At 43.9% G+C, this 23,228-nt stretch overlaps 1 protein-coding gene and 1 pseudogene across 2 annotated transcripts in view; both read left to right on the top strand.

The window, feature by feature from the left end:
* LOC136627322 (zinc finger protein 420-like) overlaps window positions 1–3,713 on the top strand; it is a 417,405-nt pseudogene extending 413,692 nt beyond the window's left edge.
* LOC136627324 (zinc finger protein 585A-like) overlaps window positions 1–23,228 on the top strand; it is a 525,937-nt gene that overhangs the window by 389,770 nt on the left and 112,939 nt on the right. The gene's annotated exons all lie outside the window — the stretch shown is intronic.

Here is a 23,228-nt window from a genome sequence, read left to right as displayed (position 1 = left end):
GGCAAACATGGTGACCGTAAACCTCGGCCTGGAAGGAACATGCCTCCCTGCCCTGTCCTGCCCTGGTCTGATGTGACAGCATATCGCATTATTGAATGCACTAAGCTGTTTTACAGATGAGCAGTTCTATATTTGCTGCACACCGTGTGTCACTGACATCCGGCTTCATGGGAGATTTCTTTATGGAAAAACAGAAACTGATGTTGGTGCAGAAATGGCCGAACTCCATCTGTATGGAATATACTATTCCTGTAGCTACCGAGGACAGGAGCCCGGGTCTTGTGGAGGACTCTGCAAATTACTCTTCATGACCCTTATCAGATCCCCAGATCCCCTATATTGATGGAAACCAGAATTAGCTACTTTTAAGTCCCAATTCACATCTGTAGTTTTTGATGATTTGTTCTTCACTGACAATCACTTGGTGTTTAAGTGAGCTGCAAACCAAGTGGCTTCGAAAGTTGAGCGATTCTCACTCAGTTTCTCTGTCAGGATCCGTGTTTACATGGGCAGACAGTCGTCCATAATGGCTCTCTTCAGTGATAGCTCTAGCAGCTGTCAGCTTGTGTAAAAGCACCTATTGATGATGATTACCTTTTTCTACATGACTTGTTATTTGTATAGAAATGTTATAAAATATCAGTATCATTTTTAAAGTCTATAGTCTTAAAGCATAATCAGCTTTATTTTTGGCAGATGACGGTACCTGGAGCTCAGAGAGACGTCTGATATCTGCAGATTGTAAAGCAGAGGATTGCGGTATCACACAAGATACATATGAAGAACCTGCCATTATCCCAGATATCTCCTCAGCCCTTCATAGCAAAGATCCATAATCGGATCCTCTTATACAGGTCCCATCTTCTGATTCATCACAGACTGATGAGCAGAATAGATGTCACAGGAGGGGAGAAGATCATGGAGCTCACACAGGAGAGAAGACATATTCATGTTCAGAATGTGGGAAATGTTTTACATGGAAATCAAACCTTGTTAATCATCAGAGAACTCACAGAGAGAAGCCATTTTCATGTTCAAAATGTGAGAAATGTTTAGCAGCAAAATCAGCCCTTGTTACGCATAAAAGAACTCACACAGGAGAAAGGCCATTTTCTTGTTCAGAATGTGGGAAATGTTTTGCAGCGAAATCAGCCCTTGTTACACATAAAAGAACTCACACAGGAGAAAGGCCATTTTCTTGTCCAGAATGTGGGAAATGTTTTATAAAAAAATCAGCCCTTGTTACACATAAAAGAATTCACACAGGAGAAAAGCCATTTTCTTGTTCAGAATGTGGGAAATGTTTTGCAGTGAAATCAGCCCTTGTTACACATAAAAGAATTCACACAGGAGAAAAGCCATTTTCTTGTCCAGAATGTGGGAAATGTTTTACAATGAAAAAGCACCTGGTTAAACACCAGCGAACTCACACAGTAGAGAAGCCGTTTTCTTGTTCAGAATGTGGGAAATGTTTTGCAGCGAAATCAGCCCTTGTTAAACACCAGCGAACTCATACTGGAGAGAAGCCCTTTGGATGTTCAAAATGTGGGAAATGTTTTACAGAGAAATCATATCTCTTGCAACATCAAAGAATTCACACAGGAGAAAAGCCATTTCCTTGTTCAGAATGTGGGAAATGTTATACAGAGAAATCATATCTCTTGCAACATCAAAGAATTCACACAGGAGAAAAGCCATTTTCTTGTTCAGAATGTGGGAAATGTTTTATAGGAAAATCAGCCCTTGTTACACATAAGAGAATTCACACAGGAGAAAAGCCATTTTCTTGTTCAGAATGTGGGAAATGTTTTGCAGTGAAATCAGCCCTTGTTACACATAAAAGAATTCACACAGGAGAAAAGCCATTTTCTTGTTCGGAATGTGGGAAATATTTTGCAGCAAAATCAGACCTTGGTAAACACCAGAGAATTCACACAGGAGAAAAGCCATTTTCTTGTTCAGAATGTGGGAAATATTTTGCAGCAAAATCAGACCTTGGTAAACACCAGAGAATTCACACAGGAGAAAAGCCATTTTCTTGTTCAGAATGTGGGAAATGTTTTACAATGAAAAATGACCTTGTTAAACACCAGCGAACTCATACTGGAGAGAAGCCGTTTGGATGTTCAGAATGTGGGAAATGTTTTACAATGAAAAAAGACCTTGTTAAACACCAGCGAACTCATACTGGAGAGAAGCCGTTTGGATGTTCAGAATGTGGGAAATGTTTTAGAGTGAAATCACATCTCTTGCGACATCAAAGAATTCACACAGGAGAAAAGCCATTTTCTTGTCCAGAATGTGGGAAATGTTTTATAAAAAAATCAGCCCTTGTTACACATCAAAGAATTCACACAGGAGAAAAGCCATTTTCTTGTTCAGAATGTGGGAAATGTTTTGCAGCGAAATCAGTCCTTGTTACACATAAGAGAATTCACACAGGAGAAAAGCCATTTTCCTGTTCAGAATGTGGGAAATGTTTTACAATGAAAAAGCACCTGGTTAAACACCAGCGAACTCATACAGTAGAGAAGCCATTTTCTTGTTCAGAATGTGGGAAATGTTTTAGAGAGAAATCACATCTCTTGCGACATCAAAGAATTCACACAGGAGAGAAGCCATTTTCTTGTTCAGAATGTGGGAAATGTTTTACAATGAAAAAAGACCTTGTTAAACACCAGCGAACTCATACTGGAGAGAAGACGTTTGGATGTTCAGAATGTGGGAAATGTTTTACTCGCAAATCATGTTTACTGCGACATCAAAAAACTCACATAGGAGGGAAGACATCTTTTTAAGCCTGTTTTGTCAAACCATACAAAAAAAAGGTTAAAAAAAAAGTAGTCACATGTGATACAAGAAAAGGGAAGTAATTTAGAGCACTAAGTGATGAATAAGAAATGTATGTATTTACCGATGAAGAGCTGTTAGTCAGAAACAAATATAATCCAGATAACCCACCTTTATTATCAGCCGTGTACATAGAATATTTCACACTGATACATATAACTGCGTCTCTAAACTTGTTTCTAACTGTTCATAAAAGTTTACTTGTGTAACTTACATGTTTGTATTTGGGCCGATCTTTCTTGTTCCTTTAGATGATGTTTCCACCACTGAGCCCAGCAAGGGCGTCTCCCCTCCATCTCATCGCTATAGGGTCATATACTAGGAAGAGTCGCACACAGTAATATACAGCTGTGATCACATGGGAAAGGTTCTACAACTTCAGTGTAACATATCAGACTTTATTTATACTGGACTATACAACTTGGGGCGCACAGCCCGATAAAACAAATGATTTAACTAAAACAGGCAGTATTGGTGTATTTCAGGGACACAGCCCCTTCCTCCGAAACAGTTTTGTAAAGTACAATAATTAAGATAGGAGAGTAAATAGAGGGAAAAAAAATGGGAGAAAGGAAAAGAGATGCACAAAAAAGTACAAATTATCAGTGGAGAGTAAAAGTATCAAAGTATCGAACAGATTATGTGCTCGGGGGTTCGTGAAGAATCGCTGTATCTGTTAGTTTATATAGTTAGTGTGATTTAGTAAGCAGACTAGTATTATGTATGGATCATAAATAGAGGAAGGAGGGTTTGTTAAGAGTAACAGTACGCAACCTAAGTTCACTCTACTCCAATATAATTGATAACTACATAAATAGTCTAGACAATCTGAATACAGAACTGACTAAAATAATAACAACAATGGCAAGAAAAACGATATAAGTACTGTTATAGAAATTCATCAGATTAGATAGAGTTAAAATAAGAGTCATAGATGACCACACACCTTAGAAGTAACCAGATGAGACTGAGTGTTCTGATTTTGACAAAGGAATATCAGCTCTTTCCATGAACTGCCTCCTTATCATTTTTTATAGATGGGTTAAAGAAAGTGGTACGATATGCATAGACATAGGTTGTCTCACAAGTATGACAAAATCAAGGCATATTACTAAATACATTCTAGGCAGAAAAATAATCTTCCCAGGCTGAGATGGTCTATGATTCTATAAGATGGTCGACGTGATGTTGAAATCAGCATTTGCAAATATTGAGTTGATATCATGTGGTTATTCAGTTAGTCCATAAAGAACATCAGAAAACTCACACAGGAGAGAAGCCGTTTTCTTGTACAGAATGTGGGAAATGTTTTACTCACAAATCAGATTTACGAAATCAAAAAGTTCACAGTGGAGAGAAGCCGATTTTTTAAAACCTGTTTTATCAAACTGTCAAAAAAGGTAAAAATAAAAAAAGTTAAGTGACATGTCATACACAAAAAAGGGAAGCAATTTAGACAATAAGTGATAAATAAGACTTGTATGCCATTACCAATAAACATTTGTAATCCAGAAACAAATAATATCCAGATAACCCACCTTTATATCACCCGTGTATACAGAGTATTTCACACTGATACTTATAACTGTGTCTCTAAACTTTTTTCTAAGGCCGCCTGCAGACGGCCAGGTCGGATCCCACTGTGAGAATATTGGCAGCAGGATGCAGACCTGTGCCGCTGCAGAGACCTGCGGCTCACCCGCTCTCAGCGTCTTCTGTTCCTTCTATGCGCCGGCTGATTGCCAGCTGGCGCATGCGCAGAGTGGAGCCGGCCCGTCACCACAGACATTTCTGTGCGGGCCTCTGCGAGACCCGCACAGAAATAGAACATGCCGTGATTTGTTTTGCTCCTGTGTCTTCACGCGGACAAATCACGGCCATCTGCATAGGATTGCGGTTTGTAATGCAATCCTATGCAAGCAGACATGAGCAGAAATTCTGCAGGAAATCCCGCCGCGTAATTTCTGTCCGTGTGCAGGGGGCTAACTGTTCATAAAAGTTTACTTGTGTAACTTACATGTTTGTATTTGGACCGATCTTTCTTCTTCCTTTAGATGATGTTTCCCCAGAACCAATGAAGATGAGGGAGAGCTGTTATCTATTATGTGTATAAGTAGTGAGGGGAGAATCACTGCAGATCCCGGACTTTGTGGAGTTTATTAGCACATTTTTTGTTTTGAAAATGATCATTTCATAGATGATCGTAAGAACCGTATTACGCCACTGACCCCAGCAAGGGCGTTTCTGACCCATCTCATCACTATAGGGTCATACACAGTAATATACAGCTCTGTTCACAAGGAAATGGTTCTACAACTTCAGTGTAAAATATCAGACATTATTCATACAGGACTATACAACTTGGGGCACACAGCCCGATAAAACAAAGACTATGATTTTCACGCTCAGATGAGCTCTGAACACGCCAGATTTCAAGGGAACCAAGAGTTTTACACAGAAGTGACAACTTGGGAAAGCTGCTGCGATATAATAGTCCATATCAGGGTGAAACATTTATAAATCTTGAAGATACTGCCAACAGAAATACATAAGATATTGCTGAGAATTCCAGCCTATCAGAACCACCCGGGTGCACATCTCCATAATCCAGTAGGATATAGGAAAGGTTTTCTGTGCCAATTGCTACCCTGAGAGGAAGCATTAGCCCCTTTAACCCCTTGAGTGGCGTGTTTCCTACCACCCTGTCGTGCCCAGCAGGGCAGGTTTTTTTAAAATGGTCTAATCATTGAATTTCAACTAATTTTGCAGTTGCGTCTCAAGAGCCATAACTTTTTCATTTTTCCATTGACATGGCCATATAAGGGCTTGTTTTTTACGGGACAAGTTGTGATTTTTTAAACAGGGGGGAGGAAAAAAAGAAATGGGGAAAAAAGAAAAAAAGGGGCCATGTCATTAAGGGGTTAAATAATGCATTAACTTCCTTCTCTGGGTCATTACGACGCATGGATACCACATGTGTGATTGTATTTTTGATTTTTTACAAAGTAAAGGAAGACAAGTGTTTTTATTATTTTTTTTATAATTTTTTTACTTTTTTTTTTTTACATTTTTTTTTTTGTCCCTTTAGGGGACTTCCACAGGGACCCATCAGGACCCCTGATCACATTCGGGGGGTCCGATGGTGACAGCCCTTTAAATGCTGCAGTGACAGCCCTTTACATGCTGCAGTCACATAGACTGCAGCATGTAAAGGGTTAACACAGCAGAGATCGGAGGTTTTCTCTGATCTCTGCTGTAAGAGCTGGTACCTAGCTGTCCTCTGACAGCCAAGCACCAAGTTCTCCCTGCCACAGAGACCATCGACTTGCTTCTGACAAGCCGATGGTCTCTATGGAAACCTGTAAACAAAGCAGGAGATTGCCGGCATATCGGCAATATCTTCTGCTGGTTTCTCAAAGCCCTTGCTTTGTTCTCTGTGGCTCTGTGCAGGCAGAGCACACTGCCACAGCTTGTGGCATTGTGCTCTGCAGCTCCCATAGTGATACATAGCCTGGAAATCTTCCGGGCTATGTCGCTATGAGCAGTGGAGCTCGTCCCGGGAAAATTTCCGGGCGTGCCACTCAAGGGGTTAATATGCCAGGAATCAAAGAAATACTGCTAGATTCCAAGCACGCTTATGGCGACAATTAACTTGCAGAAAATTAATATTCGTGGACTTACGGCGTTACTCTTTTCACCAAGAACATTTTTGAAACCACAGAATTACCTTGATTCTTTTTTATTGATTTAACTAAAATAGGCAGCATTGATGCATTTCAGGGACACAGCCCCTTCCTCCCAAACAGTTGGGTAAAATGCTAAGTAAAATAATTGAGATAGGAGAGTAAATAGAGTAAAAGAAATGAGAGAAAGGAAAAGAGATGCACAAAAAAGTACAAATCATCGGTGGAGAGTAAAAATATCAAAGTATCGAACAGATTATGTGCTCGGGGGTTCGTGAAGAATCGCTGTATCTGTTAGTTTATATAGTTATTGGGATTTGGTAAACAGACTAATATTATGTATGGATCATAACTAGAGGAAGGAGGATTGTATTGCCTAAAACATGTCCATCTCCCACATACCATGAATTATAAGCAGGATTTTCTTGTGACAATAACGTACGGAGGCTGAACCAACTTGAATAGACAGTGTGTCTCTACAATTCCAAGAAGTTGTACTATGTTATAATTAGTTGAGAGTTTTCAAAAGGTCAGCGTGACCCTTCCTGAAGTCTTACAGATAACAGGCCTTCTTAAAGGGACTAGATTTCTCTAACAGTAGCAAAAACAAATGGTATGGACCGATTAAAAATAAACAAATAGACCGATGTAAAATATGCATGATATCTGACCCAAGTTAATTAAAAACAAGGCATAATGAGTGTAATTGTAAACATTGGGAATATCGTGCACAATTGGTTATAACTAGGGATGAGCGAGTATACTCGCTAAGGCACTACTCGCTCGAGTAATGTGCCTTAGCCGAGTATCTCCCCGCTCGTCCCAAAAGATTCAGGTGCCGCCGCAGGGGGGGGGAGGGCTGCGGGGCAGAGCAGGGAGGAACGTAGGGGAGATCTCTCTCTCCCGCTCTGCCCCGCTCCCCGCTGCAACTCACCTGTCAGCTGCGGCGGCCCCCGAATCTTTAGGGACGAGCAGGGAGATACTCGACTAAGGCACATTACTCGAGCGAGTAGTGCCTTAGCGAGTATACTCGCTCATCCCTAGTTATAACTGTAAATTGGAGGTAGAAAAGAATTTTTTTAATGGGAGAAAATACTGCTAGTAGCAAAGAAAATAAAATGGGAAAATTAGACTTACCGGAGGCTTCAGGAATGGAGTTCTAGCCACACTGTTAGAAAGAAGAATGATTGGTGTGGACTGGATTGCTGGGGGAGTGGGGATATATTGCCAGCAGTGATGGCGGGAATTTTTTTTTTAAAGAGTGCACATGCACAGTTGGGTGCGAGGAGGCTAACGAGCAATGGTCCTATGGATAGTAAGGATGTATCTAGAGAAGTACCAGATGAAGGTCTCTGAATACATTGGAAGAGTGTGGTAATCAGCCGATAGTGTTGGAAGTAAGGAATGCATGCTAGCTGGACAGCGGAACCAGCAGCAAATTTTATGAGTTGAAAATGTACAGCTTAATAAAATACATGTACTTAAAAAAAATATTAAATAAAATTAATTTCATAGGTTGTCTGTATATAGTGGATTGTGAGGGCCTTGGTAATAGAATAAAAAGTGATACGATAGATTCACTTGTTTATATATTCTTTTATATATAGTATCAAGAGGGAGAGTGAAATGTAATGCATGAACTGCCTGCATATAATGGGTCATATATACCTGTAATGAATAGAAATAATATGATACATTGTGGTTATATTTTCTAGCATAAATTTTTCCCTATAAAAAAATTAAGCCTAATTAATTGTAAGGAAAATGTATGTGTTTACCAAGGAGAAGACAATCTCAGATCTCGTGTAGAAGTCTGGGCCCCTAGAGAAATACAAATCACAACAGCCTGTTGCGGTATCAAATGATTTCTAATTTATTCAAAGGTGTATGTGGTTTATATACCATAAATGACATCACAGGAAAAGTATCTACCTCCAAGAATAATTACAATACATGATAGGCTACCACTAAAAATGATTAACATAAGTTACACCTTTTAAGGTATAATTATAATATACAATGAAGCCACTATGATTTCAGTGAGAAGGGATGCAAGGGAAGTGGTCTGAGAGTCTATCTGATCTTCTGTTTGTCTTATCTCATAATGCTGTCTGGTATATAGAAAAGGTTTAGTTTAACCCCTTGTGGGAGAATGACTATGAGAGGTTCGCCATTTTGTGTATTTTCTGTTGTAAGCTGTGAAGATGTTAAGATGAGGGGAGGGAACATTCCCCACAAGAATTGAAGGAGCAGTATATTGTGTCAAAAACCAGGTCAAACCAGTTTTGACTAGCAGAAGACATCTCCAGGGCTCAAGCTACAGCTGCATGGCCAAAAGGAATGTTTTTGTGTTAAAAGACAGGAAATGGCTGGAGAGAAACAGGAAGTATCTCCTTTGGACAAGTCAAGAATGAATAGAGCATGCTCAAGGGAAGCAACTCCCCTGTGAATGATCTCACAGCTACCTCACAAATACCTCCCTATGAGAATGACCTATCAGCACACTCAATGCTGTAACAGGACCCTGAATGACCCAACTTTCTGTCTTTGAAACCTTATATAAACTTTTACCCACCTAAATAAAATTAAAACCTTTTTGGTGCACATGATGTAAGCGTGTGGTCCTTTAAAGGGTCTCCAGGCCTGTTCATTATTCCTATTTAATATGGCACCCACAATATATCGAATAGCGAAAATTGCGATAACAAATTTGGAGGCACTGCTGAGATGAGAATAATACAGAAATTCCATCTTCTCTGGAAGCAAGGCGACTTCAAAGCAGAGACGGACAGATAATGAGCTCAAGCAAGGTAATAAGTTTTATTCTTATACCTATACCATCTCTCCTTCTCTCCTATTATCCGCCCCAGTCCGGGTGAGTTGAAATATTCTGAGTCTGTATCAAAAGAACTATGAAGTAGGTATACTGTGTGTTTTTTTTATGTTGTCTGTGAAGTAATGCCCTGCGTGTAAAAAGGTGTGAGTTATGGGTTTTAGATTGCCTCTGTAGTAGTGAATGGTGTTTGGACTGTGCAAGTTAGGTTTTAAAATGTGTAAGATAAACTGTTAAAAGAAAGTAAAAAGGTTATAGTAGCAATTGTGCTGGTTAAAAGCAGTGTGATGTGTCCATGCGGTGAGAGAGTTTTCATTGTTCAACATGTGGTTGATGAGGTTCACTTTGTTAGGTGGGGAAGGGGTTCACATGGAAAGCTTATATTTGCCATGATTCAGACATCAGCTCAGAGCATTTGGCTTGAAGTAATGGATTCCAGACAGTAGAGGCTGTCTGAGGTGTGCCGGCATAGAGTATTCCCTCCGATTATGGTGGGCCAAACAGACTGTTGAGGATTACAAGGTGGTGCCAAAAGTACAGATCTGTGCTATGAGTTACGGGAGGAGGAATCTCCACTAGAGATTTTCCAATTACGACATAAAAAGCAGGGGTAAAACTGTAAGTGCTTATTAGTGAGATAAGCCTAATCTGTGTTGTGAGGTGTGCAAAAAATCTAATACTAGTGTCATAGAATATAAAGTGTTAAGTTTCAGAATACAATAAGTGTATGCTTATTACCTTGTATTGGACTATTGGCCCTTAAATAGAAGATTAAAACCTATGCTTTGTAGTGCCGGTAACTAGGCTTTTAAGATAAGAAGTCAACAGGCAAATTAAATAAGGCTAAGCTATGTTAACAGAGAAGACTCACAACTATAGCAGAAATAGTGTCTAATGTAACAACCATATCCTGATTGTACTGATTTCCATGAATCAAAGTCAATCAGCAGCACCAAAAACAACACTGTGAGAGTGCTCGCCACCTGGATCCTGGACACACAGGGATCCCAGAGTAATGGAAGATAAATGGCTTTTGCGGATAACAGCACAGGCATCCAGGGAATAATTGAAGAGTACTGATTTCCATGTCTAAGATGACCCTTAAGAGCTTTGAGACTATTTGGTCAATAAGCCTTATGATCAATCAACTTTGTCACCAATGTAACACTAACCTTTGTACCAAGTAACTTTTGAATAGGCCCTCTTCCTTCTGTATAAGAATTGCTAATGTTGATAATAAAGTAGAATTCATTGAGTTCTCATGGAGAAGTGTCTTGACTAGAGATGAGCGAGCACCAAAATGCTCAGGTGCTCGTTGCTCGAGTCGAACTTTCCGCGATGCTCGAGGGTTCATTTCGAGTAACGAACCCCATTGAAGTCAATGGGCGACTCGAGCATTTTTGTATATCACCCATGCTCCGCTAAGGTTTTCATTGGTGAAAATCTGGAAAACCCAAGAAAGTGATGGAAACGACACAGAAACGGATAGGGCAGGCGAGGGGCAAATGCTGGGCTACATTTCAGGTTCCCAGGTCCCACTATTAAGCCACAATAGCGGCAAGAGTGCGCCTCCCCCTAACAATTTTTACTTTAGACAAACCCTCATTAGTAAGCCACACCTTAGCTAAGTACCACACTACCTAAGCACAAGCACTGCCTGCGGGACACACCGCTGCCTCTTCTCCTGGGTTACATACTGCCCCCCCCCCCCGCATGACCCAGTGTCCACAGCGCACACCAAAGTGTCCCTGTGCAGCCTTCAGCTGCCCTCATGCCACACGCTGGCCTCATAGCCACACCACCCTCATGTCTATTTATAAGGGCGTCTGCCATGAGGAGGAACCGGAGGCACACACTGCAGAGGGTTGGTAGGGTCAGACAGCGACCCTCTTTAAAAGGGGTGGGGCGATAGCCCACAATGCTGTATAGAAGCAATGAGAAATCCAATCCTGTGCCACCTCCGTCAGGAGCTGCAAACGTGGGCATAGCAATGGGGAATCCATGTGCCACACAGTATTCATTCTGTCAAGGTGTCGCATAGCTCAATCGACACTGCAAGGGGAAAGCCGTCTGCGCTCTGCCCCCTACCCAAGTCAGTTAGTGTCTTTGTGCCAGACAGATCAAACACCGCAATGGGAACTAAGTTTGCACCAACAGCATAGGTGGGTCCTAGGAAACCCAAGACATGAACAAAAATTGATCTGAGCGGCCAAACATGGCAGACTTGCACCGTGCCCATGACATAGGCCTCGGCCCACAGCTTCAGCAATCCTAGGCAGGAAGCGGACTTTCACTGCACCCAGGACATAGGCCTCTGCACAAACCCTCAGCAATCGTGGGCCTACAGCAGACTCCAATGCTAGCGTAGCTGTGCACGTCTCATTAGCACTGTATTGCTCCTGAAGTTTGTCCCAATGCAGTGCCCCGGATAGTAGCGCTAACGTCAGATGAAATACAGGTGGGCTTCGGCCCACACTGCATGCCCCAGTCAGACTGGGGTTTTTTAAATATAGTCACAGGCAGGTTCAACTCCGCAATGGGAATTCCGTGTGCACCCACAGCAGGGGTGGCTGCCTGGAACCCACTGGTGGTACATAAATACATCCCATTGCAGTGCCCTGGACAGCAGAGCTAACGTTAGATAAAATACAGGTGGGCTTCGGCCCACACTGCATGCCCCAGTCAGACTGGGGTTTTTATAAGTAGACACAGGCAAGTACAACTCCCCTATGTGAAGTCCCTGTGGACCCACAGCAGGGGTGGCTCCCTGGAATCCACCGGCGGTACATAAATAAATCCCATTGCAGTGCCCTGGACAGCAGAGCTAACGTCAGATAAAATGCAGGTGGGCTACGGCCCACACCGCATGCCCCAGTCAGACTAGAGTTTTTTATAAGTATACACAGGCAGGTACATCTCCCTAATGTGAAGTCCATGTGGACTGACAGCATGGGTGGGTCCCAGGAAGCCACCGGCGGTATATAAATAAATCCCATTGCATTGCCCTGCACAGCTATGTTAATGTCAGATAAAATACAGGTGGGCTTCGGCCCACACTGCATGCCCCAGTCAGACCGGGGTTTTTAATACATAGACATAGGCAGGTACAACTCCCGAATGTGAAGTCCGTGTGGACCGACAGCATGGGTGGCTCCCTGGAACCCACCGGCGGTACAAAATTATATCCCATTGCAGTGCCCTGGACAGCAGAGCTAACGTCTGATTAAATACAGGTGGGCTTCGGCCCAAACTGCATGCTCCAGTCAGACTCGAGTTTTTTATGAGTATACACAGGCAGGTACATCTCCCTAATGTGAAGTCCGTGTGGACCGACAAAATGGGTGGGTCCCAGGAAGCCACCGGCGGTACATAAATAAATCCCATTGCATTGCCCTGTACAGCTGAGGTAACGTCAGATAAAATACAGGTAGGTTTTGGCCCACACTGCATGCCCCAGTCAGACACGGGTTTTTTAATACATAGCACAGGCAAGTACAACTCCCTAATGTGAAGTCCGTGTGGATCGACAGCATGGGTGGCTCCCTGGAACCCACCGGCGGTACAAAAATATATCCCATTGCAGTGCCCTGGACAGCAGAGCTAACGTCTAATTAAATACAGGTGGGCTTCGGCCCAAACTGCATGCTCCAGTCAGACTCGAGTTTTTTATGAGTATACACAGGCAGGTACATCTCCCTAATGTGAAGTCCGTGTGGACCGACAAAATGGGTGGGTCCCAGGAAGCCACCGGCGGTACATAAATAAATCCCATTGCATTGCCCTGCATAGCTGAGGTAACGTCAGATAAAATACAGGTGGGCTTTGGTCCACACTGCATGCCCCAGTCAGACCGGGGTTTTTAATACATAGACACAGGCAGGAACAACTCCCCTAATGTGAAGTCCCTGTAAACCCACAGCATGGGTGGCTCCCTGAAACCCACCGGCGGTACATATATAAATCCCATTGCAGTGCCCTGAACAGCAGAGCTAACGTCAGATTAAATACAGGTGGGCTTCGGCCCACACTGCATGGCCCAGTCAGACTGGGTTATTTTATGAGTATACACAGGCAGGTACATCTCCCTAATGTGAAGTCCGTGTGGACCGACAAAATGGGTGGGTCCCAGGATGCCACTGGCGGTACATAAATAAATCCCATTTCATTGCCCTGCACAGCTGAGGTAACGTCAGATAAAATACAGGTGGGCTTTGGCCAACACTGCATGCCCCAGTCAGACCGGGGTTTTTAATACATAGACACGGGCAGGTACAACTTCCTAATGTGATGTCCATGTGGACCGACAGCATGGGTGGCTCCCTGGAACCCACCGGCGGTACAAAAATATATCCCATTGCAGTGCCCTGGACAGCAGAGCTAACGTCTGATTAAATACAGGTGGGCTTCGGCCCAAACTGCATGCCCCAGTCAGACTCGAGTTTTTTATGAGTATACACAGGCAGGTACATCTCCCTAATGTGAAGTCCGTGTGGACCGACAGCATGGGTGGGTCCCAGGAAGCCACCGGCGGTACATAAATAAATCCCATTGCAGTGCCCTGCACAACTGAGGTAACGTCAGATAAAATACAGGTGGGCTTTGGCCGACACTGCATGCCCTAGTCAGACCGGGGCTTTTAATACATAGACACAGGCAGGTACAACTCCCTAATGTGAAGTCCGTGTGGACCGACAGCATGGGTGGCTCCCTGGAACCCACCGGCGGTACAAAAATATATCCCATTGCAGTGCCCTGGACAGCAGAGCTAACGTCTGATTAAATACAGGTAGGCTTCCGCCCAAACTGCATGCCCCAGTCAGACTCGAGTTTTTTATGAGTATACACAGGCAGGTACATCTCCCTAATGTGAAGTCCGTGTGGACCCACAGCATGGGTGGCTCCCTGGAACCCACCGGCGGTACATAAATATATCCCATTGCAGTGCCCTGGACAGCAGAGCTAACGTCTGATTACATACAGGTAGGCTTCGGCCAAGAATGTTTTCATTGTTGGAGGAGGAGGAGGGGGATGTTTTTGAGGCAGTATGTGTCGTGTCCCCGTGTCCGTGGTTATATGCACCTTACCAGTAATTGCGTTGGTGGGATAGTGGTCGCGACTGTGGACCTATTAGTGCGATTTTATTTTGTTGGTTTTCGGAATGTGGCCAGGATTAAGTGGGCTGTGGTGGGGGACTTTCTTATTGTGTAGTTTAAGGTGAAATTCTTGGACTGCCGCCAGACGGACCACTGCGAAAGCATTTGCCAAGAATGTTTTCATTGTTGGAGGAGGAGGAGGGGGATGTTTTTGAGGCAGTACATGTCCTGTCTTCGTGTCCGTGGTTATATGCAGCTTACCAGTAACCGCGTTGGTGGGATAGTGGTCGCGACTGTGATCCTATTAGCACGGTTTTATTTCGTTGTTTTTCGGAATGTGGCCAGGATTAAGTGGGCCATGGTGGGGGCTTTCTTATTGTGTCGTTTAAGGTGAAATTCTTGGACTGCCGCCAGATGGACAACTGCGAAAGCATTTGCCAAGAATGTTTTCATTGTTGGAGGAGGAGGAGGGGGATGTTTTTGAGGCAGTACGTGTCCTGTCCCCGTGTCCGTGGTTATATGCACCTTCCCAGTGACCGCGTCGCTGAAAAGTAGTTGCGCCTGGGGACCTAGTAGCGCGGCCTCGCCACCATCATGTCTTTGGGAAGCCTCCGTTTCCACAACTCTGTAACATAGCAGTAGCATTTCAGTGGTAAGAGTATGGACAGACCTAAGGACTAACTAAGGACTTCTAATTTATTTTTAATCTATATTTTTTCCCACTTGTCACAATATTTGACCTAGTTAAGATTTAACTTGTGCATGTACTTCTTCATTCCTTCAAGGACTTCCTGTCATTGATAACAACAGAGACATTCACAGAAGAATGCCTTACAGTTTGTATTTCCCATTGTTAGTAATTATGTTCTTGACGTTGATTTAAAAGACAAACAACATAAAACAAGCCTTTGGCCACTGAAATATACAGCAGAATCGCAAAAGTTCCTGACCAGAATCAGTGCTTTGCTATATACACGAAGACTCCTTCTTGCCTTTCCGAGTAGGGCCTGTGAACATTGAACACAATCAAGGGTCTTGTCCGAAAACAACCCACACACCAAGGTTCGTCCTTAATGTGTCCAAGAGGTCAGTGCCCATGTATCGGATCTGCCTATCTCAATCACTCACACATTCGCTTCATGCAGTATAAGACAACAATATAATATTACAATATGTTAGTAGGCGGCCGCCCTCTTTGTATATTCTTAGTTACTCTATAACACAATATCAAAGAAAAAGAAGTAGTAGGAAGATAAGAAGTAAAGTTCCTGGACACCCCTGTGTCCCATGCCGTCATCCACTTTTTTACACGCCGCACAGAGTAATTCTTTCCTGTAGCCTTCTCACAATGGCTATGGTCTCACATAGACTACTGCTATTGCCCCTTAACAACCAATTTGTCTATACTTGCCTCATTTATAATACACATTGTAAATTCTACTAACACTAAAGTATACAGAAGAAGAAGAGAGAAGAAAAGTTTAACCATTGCTATACTTACTACACATTATCTAGAAGGCTTCTATATTCTCAGGCTAGTTCGGAAAAATGTCACTGTTTCAGACAGGATGCCCGACTGGCCTCTAATGACGTCTAAGCAAGACGGAGGTCTTTTAATGATAAGAGAGTACTTCAGACCCACCTTTTCACAGCCAGACTGTCCTTTCCCTCTGCAGTGAATTTTTCCCACTCGAAGGACCAAAAATGTAAGGAGAATTTATGTGTTTACCAAGGAAAAGACAATCTCAGATCTCGTGTAGAAGGAAAAGTATCTACCTCCAAGAATAATTACAATACATGATAGGCTACCACTAAAAATGATTAACATAAGTTACACCTTTTAAGGTGTAACTATAATATACAATGAAGCCGCTATGATTTCAGTGAGAAGGAATGCAAGGGAAGTGGTCTGAGAGACCATCTTATCTTCTGTTTGTCTTATCTCATATTACTCTCTAGTATAGGCCCCCCCTGCACACGGGCGGAAATTTTGCGGTGGGATTTCCAGCAAAATTTCCTCCCCTGGACGCCTGCATAGGATTGCATTGGAAAACGCAATCCTATGCAGACGGCTGCAATTTGTCCGCGTGAAAATAGACACAGAAAACAAATCGCAGCATGCTCTATTTCTGTGCGGGTGTCGCAGAGGCCCACACAGAAATGTCTCTCCCAGCGCCCCGGCTCCGCTCTGCGCATGCGCCGGCTGGCCGGCAGCCATCACATCAAAGAGCCGGAGCCGCGGGAGAGGTGAGCGCCGCACTGGTCCCTGCAGGGGCTCGGGTCAGGTCCCGCTGCGAGAATTCTCGCAGCAGGATCCGACCCAGCCGTCTGCAGGTGGCCATATAGAAAAAGCTTTTGTTTAACCCCTTCACTACTTATACTAGCAGGATGCTATATCTTCCTAGTCTACAATCTAATAGCAGAACAAGTACCTGACACATTGCTCTACAATTTTCTTAACATTAATCATGGAGGTTTTCAAGACTTTCTTTTAAACCCAGTGGGAATAATGTGTTTAATCTATAAATCCATTACAGCTCACGTTTTTCAAGGTATCACATCTATTTTCCGCATCCACTGGTACCTATTGCATTGGAGGGACGTATCTTTTCAACAGAGCTTAATGAAAAACTTTATGAATCTTCCAAGAATCCAGTAATGCCAGTTCGTAAGCCTTAGGATTGACAATTCTGATAATCGAAAAGGGTCCCACAAATCGCGGAGCCAGTTTCAATGCAGGAACCTTTAATTTCAAATTCTTGGAAGATAAATAAGCCAACTGACCAACCGAAAAAGAGCCAGAGATAGTGCGCCTGTTAACGTTATTCCTTAGCATGACCCTCCGAGAATGCTCCAAGTTACGACGTACCTCACCCCAAATCTCCTTAAGCCTCTTGACCATAGAATCCGCCGAAGGATTCTCGGACGCCGGTGACACAGAAAAGGAACACCTGGGATGATAGCCACCATTGCAGAAAAATAGCAAAGTTCCAGAAGCAGAATTACAATAATTATTAATGGCAAACTCTGCCAACGCCAAAAAATCTGCCCACTGATCCTGACGATCACTGACATATAACCTGAGGTACTGAATAAGTTCTTGGTTCATGCGCTCAGTCTGCCCATTGGATTCCGGGTGAAAAGCCGTAGAAAACGACAACCCAACTCTGATGCTTTTACAATAACCATGCAAAACTGGGCAACAAACTGTACCCTTCGATCCGACACTATATTTTCACGGATGCCATGTAAATGCACTACTTCCTTGATGAAAGTGGAAGCTAATTCGGAAGCCATAACCTCCTGAGAGGGCCAAAATGTGCCATCTTAGAAAAACGGTCAACTACCACCCATATGACCTAGCGTCCCCGAAAAAACGGAAGATCCGTGACAGAATCCATGGATAAGTGCAACCATGGTCTGGATGGCACCAGGAGTGGCAGAATAGGGCCCTCGGGTCATCTGACATTCTTCCCTCGAGCGCAAACTGAACAGGACTCGACAAAACGTCTGACATCCCGGGCCATCTGCGTCCACCAGTAGAGACATCTGCGCAATTCCAACGTGCCACGAATACGTGAGTGGCCTGCCAAGATAGATGCATGAGCTTTCTCTAAAACAAGTAAGCGTAAGGTACTGGGTACAAACAACCTCCCTTGGCGAGGACCACTCGGAGCACCCGATTGAGCAGCAAGAACCTGGTCGGAGATGTTGGACAACAACTCTGCCACCACCATCCCAGGAGATAGAATACTCTCGGGTTGAGCATCCTCTTGTTTAGGCGCCCCAAAACTGCGGGATAAAGCATCTGCCTTGACGTTCTTTGACCCTGGTACATAAGTAACTGCAAAATTAAAATGAGAGAAAAATAAAGCCCACTGAGCTTGTCGAGCGTTTAGGCGCTTGGCAGACTGTAGATAAATCAAATTCCTGTGATCAGTGAATATAGTAATCTAACGTCTGGCCCCCTCCAGGAAGTGTCTCCACTCTTCAAATGCCCATTTGATATTCAGCAATTCTCTATTGCCAATATCATAATTCCGTTCCGCCGGACTAAACTTCCTACAGAAAAAGGCACATGGCTGCAGATTGGAGAGAGAGGCACTTCCCTGGGATAGGACAGCACCCACACCATGCTCAGAAGCATCCACCTCTACAACAAATGAACAATTGAGATTAGGTTGTACGAAAGCCGGGGCAGTAGAAAATGCCTCCTTAAGGTGAGCAAAGGCTTCCTTTGCCTCATGTGACCAGATGTTTACCTCAGCGCCCTTCTTAGTGAGGTCCGTCAAAGGTTTGGCCATAACTGAAAAATTCCTAATGAATTTATGGTAAAAATTTGCAAAACCTAAAAAGCGTTGCAACGCTTTTAAATTAGTTGGTTGACACCATTCAGTTATGGCCCGGACCTTGTCTGAATTCATCTGAATAGCAGAAGGCATTATGACATACCCCAAAAAAGAGATCTCTTGGACCCCAAATTGGCATTTCTCCAGCTTAGCGAACAATTGATGCTCTCGAAGACGAGAGAGCACAATACGTAAATGACTCAGATGCGTCTCCCAATCGGAGGAAAAAAAATCAAAATATCATCCAAATACACTACCACAAAAATACCCATAATATCATGAAATATGGCATTCATGAAGCCCTGAAAAACAGCCGGGGCATAAACCAAATGGCATCACTAAACACTCGAAATGCCTGAAAGGAGTATTAAATGCGGTCTTCCATTCATCCCCTTCTCTAATCCTAATTAGGTTGTATGCTCCCCTGAGATCGAGTTTGGAGAACCTTCTGGCACCTATAACCTGATTAAGGAGATCAGGGATCAGTGGAAGTGAGTATTGATTCTTCACAGTAATCTTGTTCAATGCTCGATAATCAGTACAAGGCTGGAGACTACCATCCTTCTTTTCCACAAAGAAAAGCCCAGCCCCCGCAGGAGACTCAGAAGGACGAATATGCCCCTTGGCTAAACTCTCAGTTACATACTCCACCGCCTCCAGTTCAGGGACTGTAACATTGTAAATTCCCCCCTTGGGAATCTTACCCCCAGAAACAAGATCGATTTTGCAATCCCATTCACTATGGGGGGGGCAAAACTTCTGAAAGTTGCTTAGATAATACATCAGCAAACTCCTCTAAGTACTTAGGCAGGCCAGGAATCTCACAACTGGACAAATGCAGTTGAACAGATGTTAAATGATCTCCACAGCCCGCTCCCCACTGTATCAACTCAGAGGCTGCCCAATCAATAACGGGGTTGTGAAGACGTAACCATGGTAACACCAACATAATATCGATGGATAAATTCTCCATGGCTAGGAACGTACAGGTCTCTGTACGTAATGCTCCCACAGAGAACATTAGTTCGGGTGTAATCTTCTTAACTTGCCCCGCAGTCAACGGGGTGGAGTCGATTCCAGAAACATGTATGGGAGAGCTTAAATTCCGCAATTCAGATGCAAATGGCTTAACAAACTCCAAATTTACAAAATTGGCAGTCGCCCCTGAGTCAATAAATGCATGACCATAATTTAGACAGGAACCAAACAAAATGGAACAAGGAAGAAGCAACTTAGAAATACCCAGAAGTACCTGAGCTCCTAGGCAATCCCTCTGGACATCGCCTAGGAGTGGAAGTTTTCCTGCAGCTGTTTCTTGTTACAGGTGGCGACCCGATGTCCAGGATCCAAGCAGTAGAAGCACAGCCCATTCTTTAGGCGGAATGCTTTACGATCTGAAGGTGACATATACCCCAGTTCCATGACTTCAGTATGGTTGCTGGGTAGAATGGAAGTCTGCTCCTTCAGTGCTGGGGAGGAACTACCAGACGTAGGCTTAAGTCTGGCCCTAAGACGACGGTCAGCCCGAACTGCTAAAGTCATGGCATGCTCAGGATGAGACAACAGCAGATCCTTTACTGCCTCACACAACCCGGTGAGAAATAAATCCTTTAAGGCCTGGTCATTCCACCCAGAATCAACACAGAACTGTCGGAACTGAGAACAAAAATCCTCGGCTGCACTCTCGCCCTGCAGAAGACTTAACAATTTAGACACCCCATAGCCTGATCGGTCTGGTTCATCATATATCTGACCTGAGGCTGCAAAGAAAGCATCCACAGACTGACAAGAGGGTGAATCAGGTGGCAATGAAAAGGCCCAATTTTGTGGATCACCACTTAACCGAGGTATAACAATACCCACCCTCTGGTAATCTGACCCAGAAGAGTGTGGACGCATACTAAAATACAATCTGCATACTTCACGAAACGTGAAAAACGCCTTCCGGTCACCAGAAAAGAAATCTGGGAGTGTTGCTTTGGGTTCACATACTGATGCAGGATCACGGGAAACCATTGCCGGAGCACCAGCTACCACTTGATCTTGGTGCTGGAGGTGGGCTGACAAATCCTGTCCCACCTCAGTCAAACTTTGAACCTGGTTAACCACTGCAGACACAGCCTCCATAGCCGGGAATACTAAAGGCCAGAGAATACAAACTCGAAAAATTGTATGGCCAGTGTTTCTTTTTCAGAACTAGTTAAGAACCAGGGAGCACGGAAGTCCCTACACCAGCCCTCTCCCCTGTCTCTGCCTACTTGGCCCCCTGGGCTAATCCCCAGGGTGACAACTGGGCGGCAGTCCCTACTCTGCACTAAGGGGAACCCTGTGACAGAAGGGACAGAGAAGACCAACTAACAACAAAAACAACTAACAAACACAAAACCTCAGAGTCAGAAAAAGCCTGGTCAAGCCAAACAGGAAAGTCAAACCGAGGGAGAGACAAGCTCAGAGTCAAGGAATAGCTGAGTCAGACAACTGGAGACAGACAGAAGTAGCTGGTGTTAGCTGGAAGCCGAGCTGAATAGAGGAGTCCCTGCCTACAGTGGCGCGGAGCGTGATGATGCGCCAGCCGGTGATGCTATAACTCCGGCCTCTCTCCAACCACACCTCCTAACAGGAGAACCCCGAGCCCAACCAGCACGGACGTGCGTGCCCACGCAGCGGGACCCGCACCGCCGACGAGCCCGAGCGACAACCAGCACGGGGGAACCCCAAACAGCGACGCCCGCATGACCGCCGACGGCACTGGGACAGCCAGCACGACCATGCTAAGGACCAACACCCCCAGTGGTGAGCCTCCTCCTAACATATGTTTATTGGTTCTTGTACAGAAGCACTGTGTGGGTCACCCTTTATATTGTAATCTGCATAAACATTCTAGCAGATAAATGACATATTTGTTGGAAGACTTGCTAAAAGATTTAATTGGAAAAGTCTCATCAGTCTGGTTGCTTCTAAATTCAACCACCTTATTCTTTATATTGCAACAACATTTGCCCTTACCACATTTATAGCAGACTGTTGTGTTGGGAAAAATGGGATTTGCTGATAGGTTGGTTTTAGCCTTCTAAATTTGCTTGGGGCAAAAATATTTTTAAGTGTGCGTGCCCTTCTAAAAGTGATTCTTGGTTTTTGTGGGAAGTTCTAGTGTAGAAGGGGTCTTGGAGTATTAAGCCCCAGGGTTTTTCCAACATTTCTTTTATGAGATACATTATATGTAATAATAAAGCTGTGGTGAACATTATAGAGATCATTATTTCTCTCACCCTACACTGCAGCTGTCATGGGTGAAAAAATATAACTGCAAACCTGCGGTAGAATTTCCATTCCCAGTATAGCTATCACCTAGTTCTCAGCTATCCAGCTTTCAAAGTCTGCTGATATCCAACCCCCAACAGACCCTAGCTGTCTCAAAGAATGTATTGAGAAGGAGCTGACAAGTGTGGTAATATCCCAGCCCTAGCTCACTGGATGATGGTAGCAGAGGCTAATAGTTCCTGACCTAGAGGCTATCTCACTATACAAAATAAATAAAAAGGAGAATATAAATGATAAAAGACCAGCCACCCTGATGGTGGACAGCTGGCATATCCTGAGTTGCTGAACGCAGTCTCCCTATATAGCTGATCTCAGGTGTAGTCCACAGTGGGTGTGTGTTTTAATTATCCAATAAGTTTTGTACATGTCTTTGGTCTTGTCATCTTTTGCTAGGATATAAAGGTTTTGTGGGCTGTATACACGCCACATAAGTTGCCCATAAGAAAAACATATTCTTCTAAATGTACACCTCCTACCTTAAGGGCTCAAGTCCACTGGTGGGTTTAAATTCCAGAATCCGTGTGGGGCACCCGCGTGGATGATCCAGAGTTCAAGCCACCATAGAAAATCATGGGCATCTGTAGCTTAATTAAAACATGCGGATGTTTTGTGGACCTTCTGGTCCAGAAAACAAATCGCAGCATGCTGCGTTTTACCGCGGATCCTGCAGGGATGGCTTCCATTTAAGTCAATGGAAGCCGTCCGATCTGAGGCACACCCGGAACTGTCATTCTGGATGTGCTCCGGGTCCACTGCGCATGTGCAGGGGGCGTTCCGGTGGGTATGGCCCCATGCTGGTGTGCCAACCCACATGCAAGGAGGAGAAGATGGATGGCCCACACACATCCGGACTGGTAAATGATGTCCTCACGTCGCGGGCCAGATGGGCTGCCGTCTACAGAACCCGACCCGCCCGTGGACATCAGGCCTAACTGTTTGCCCTTGAGCCTTATTGCTCATCATTGCAAGTGCTATTTTTAGAGAGAATAGGAGCCTTTTGAATTGAAAAGGCAAATCCGCTCGTATTATCGAATGCGTGAAATTAAAACACTTTTTGCTTTTGCTATTCCAATCATAATAATGGCTCTTGGAATATTTC

The sequence above is a fragment of the Eleutherodactylus coqui genome, chromosome 5 (assembly GCF_035609145.1).
Source record: "Eleutherodactylus coqui strain aEleCoq1 chromosome 5, aEleCoq1.hap1, whole genome shotgun sequence".
NCBI lineage: Eukaryota > Metazoa > Chordata > Amphibia > Anura > Eleutherodactylidae > Eleutherodactylus > Eleutherodactylus coqui.
Note: the sequence above shows the minus strand (reverse complement) of the source record. Positions and strands in the feature narration are given on the sequence as shown.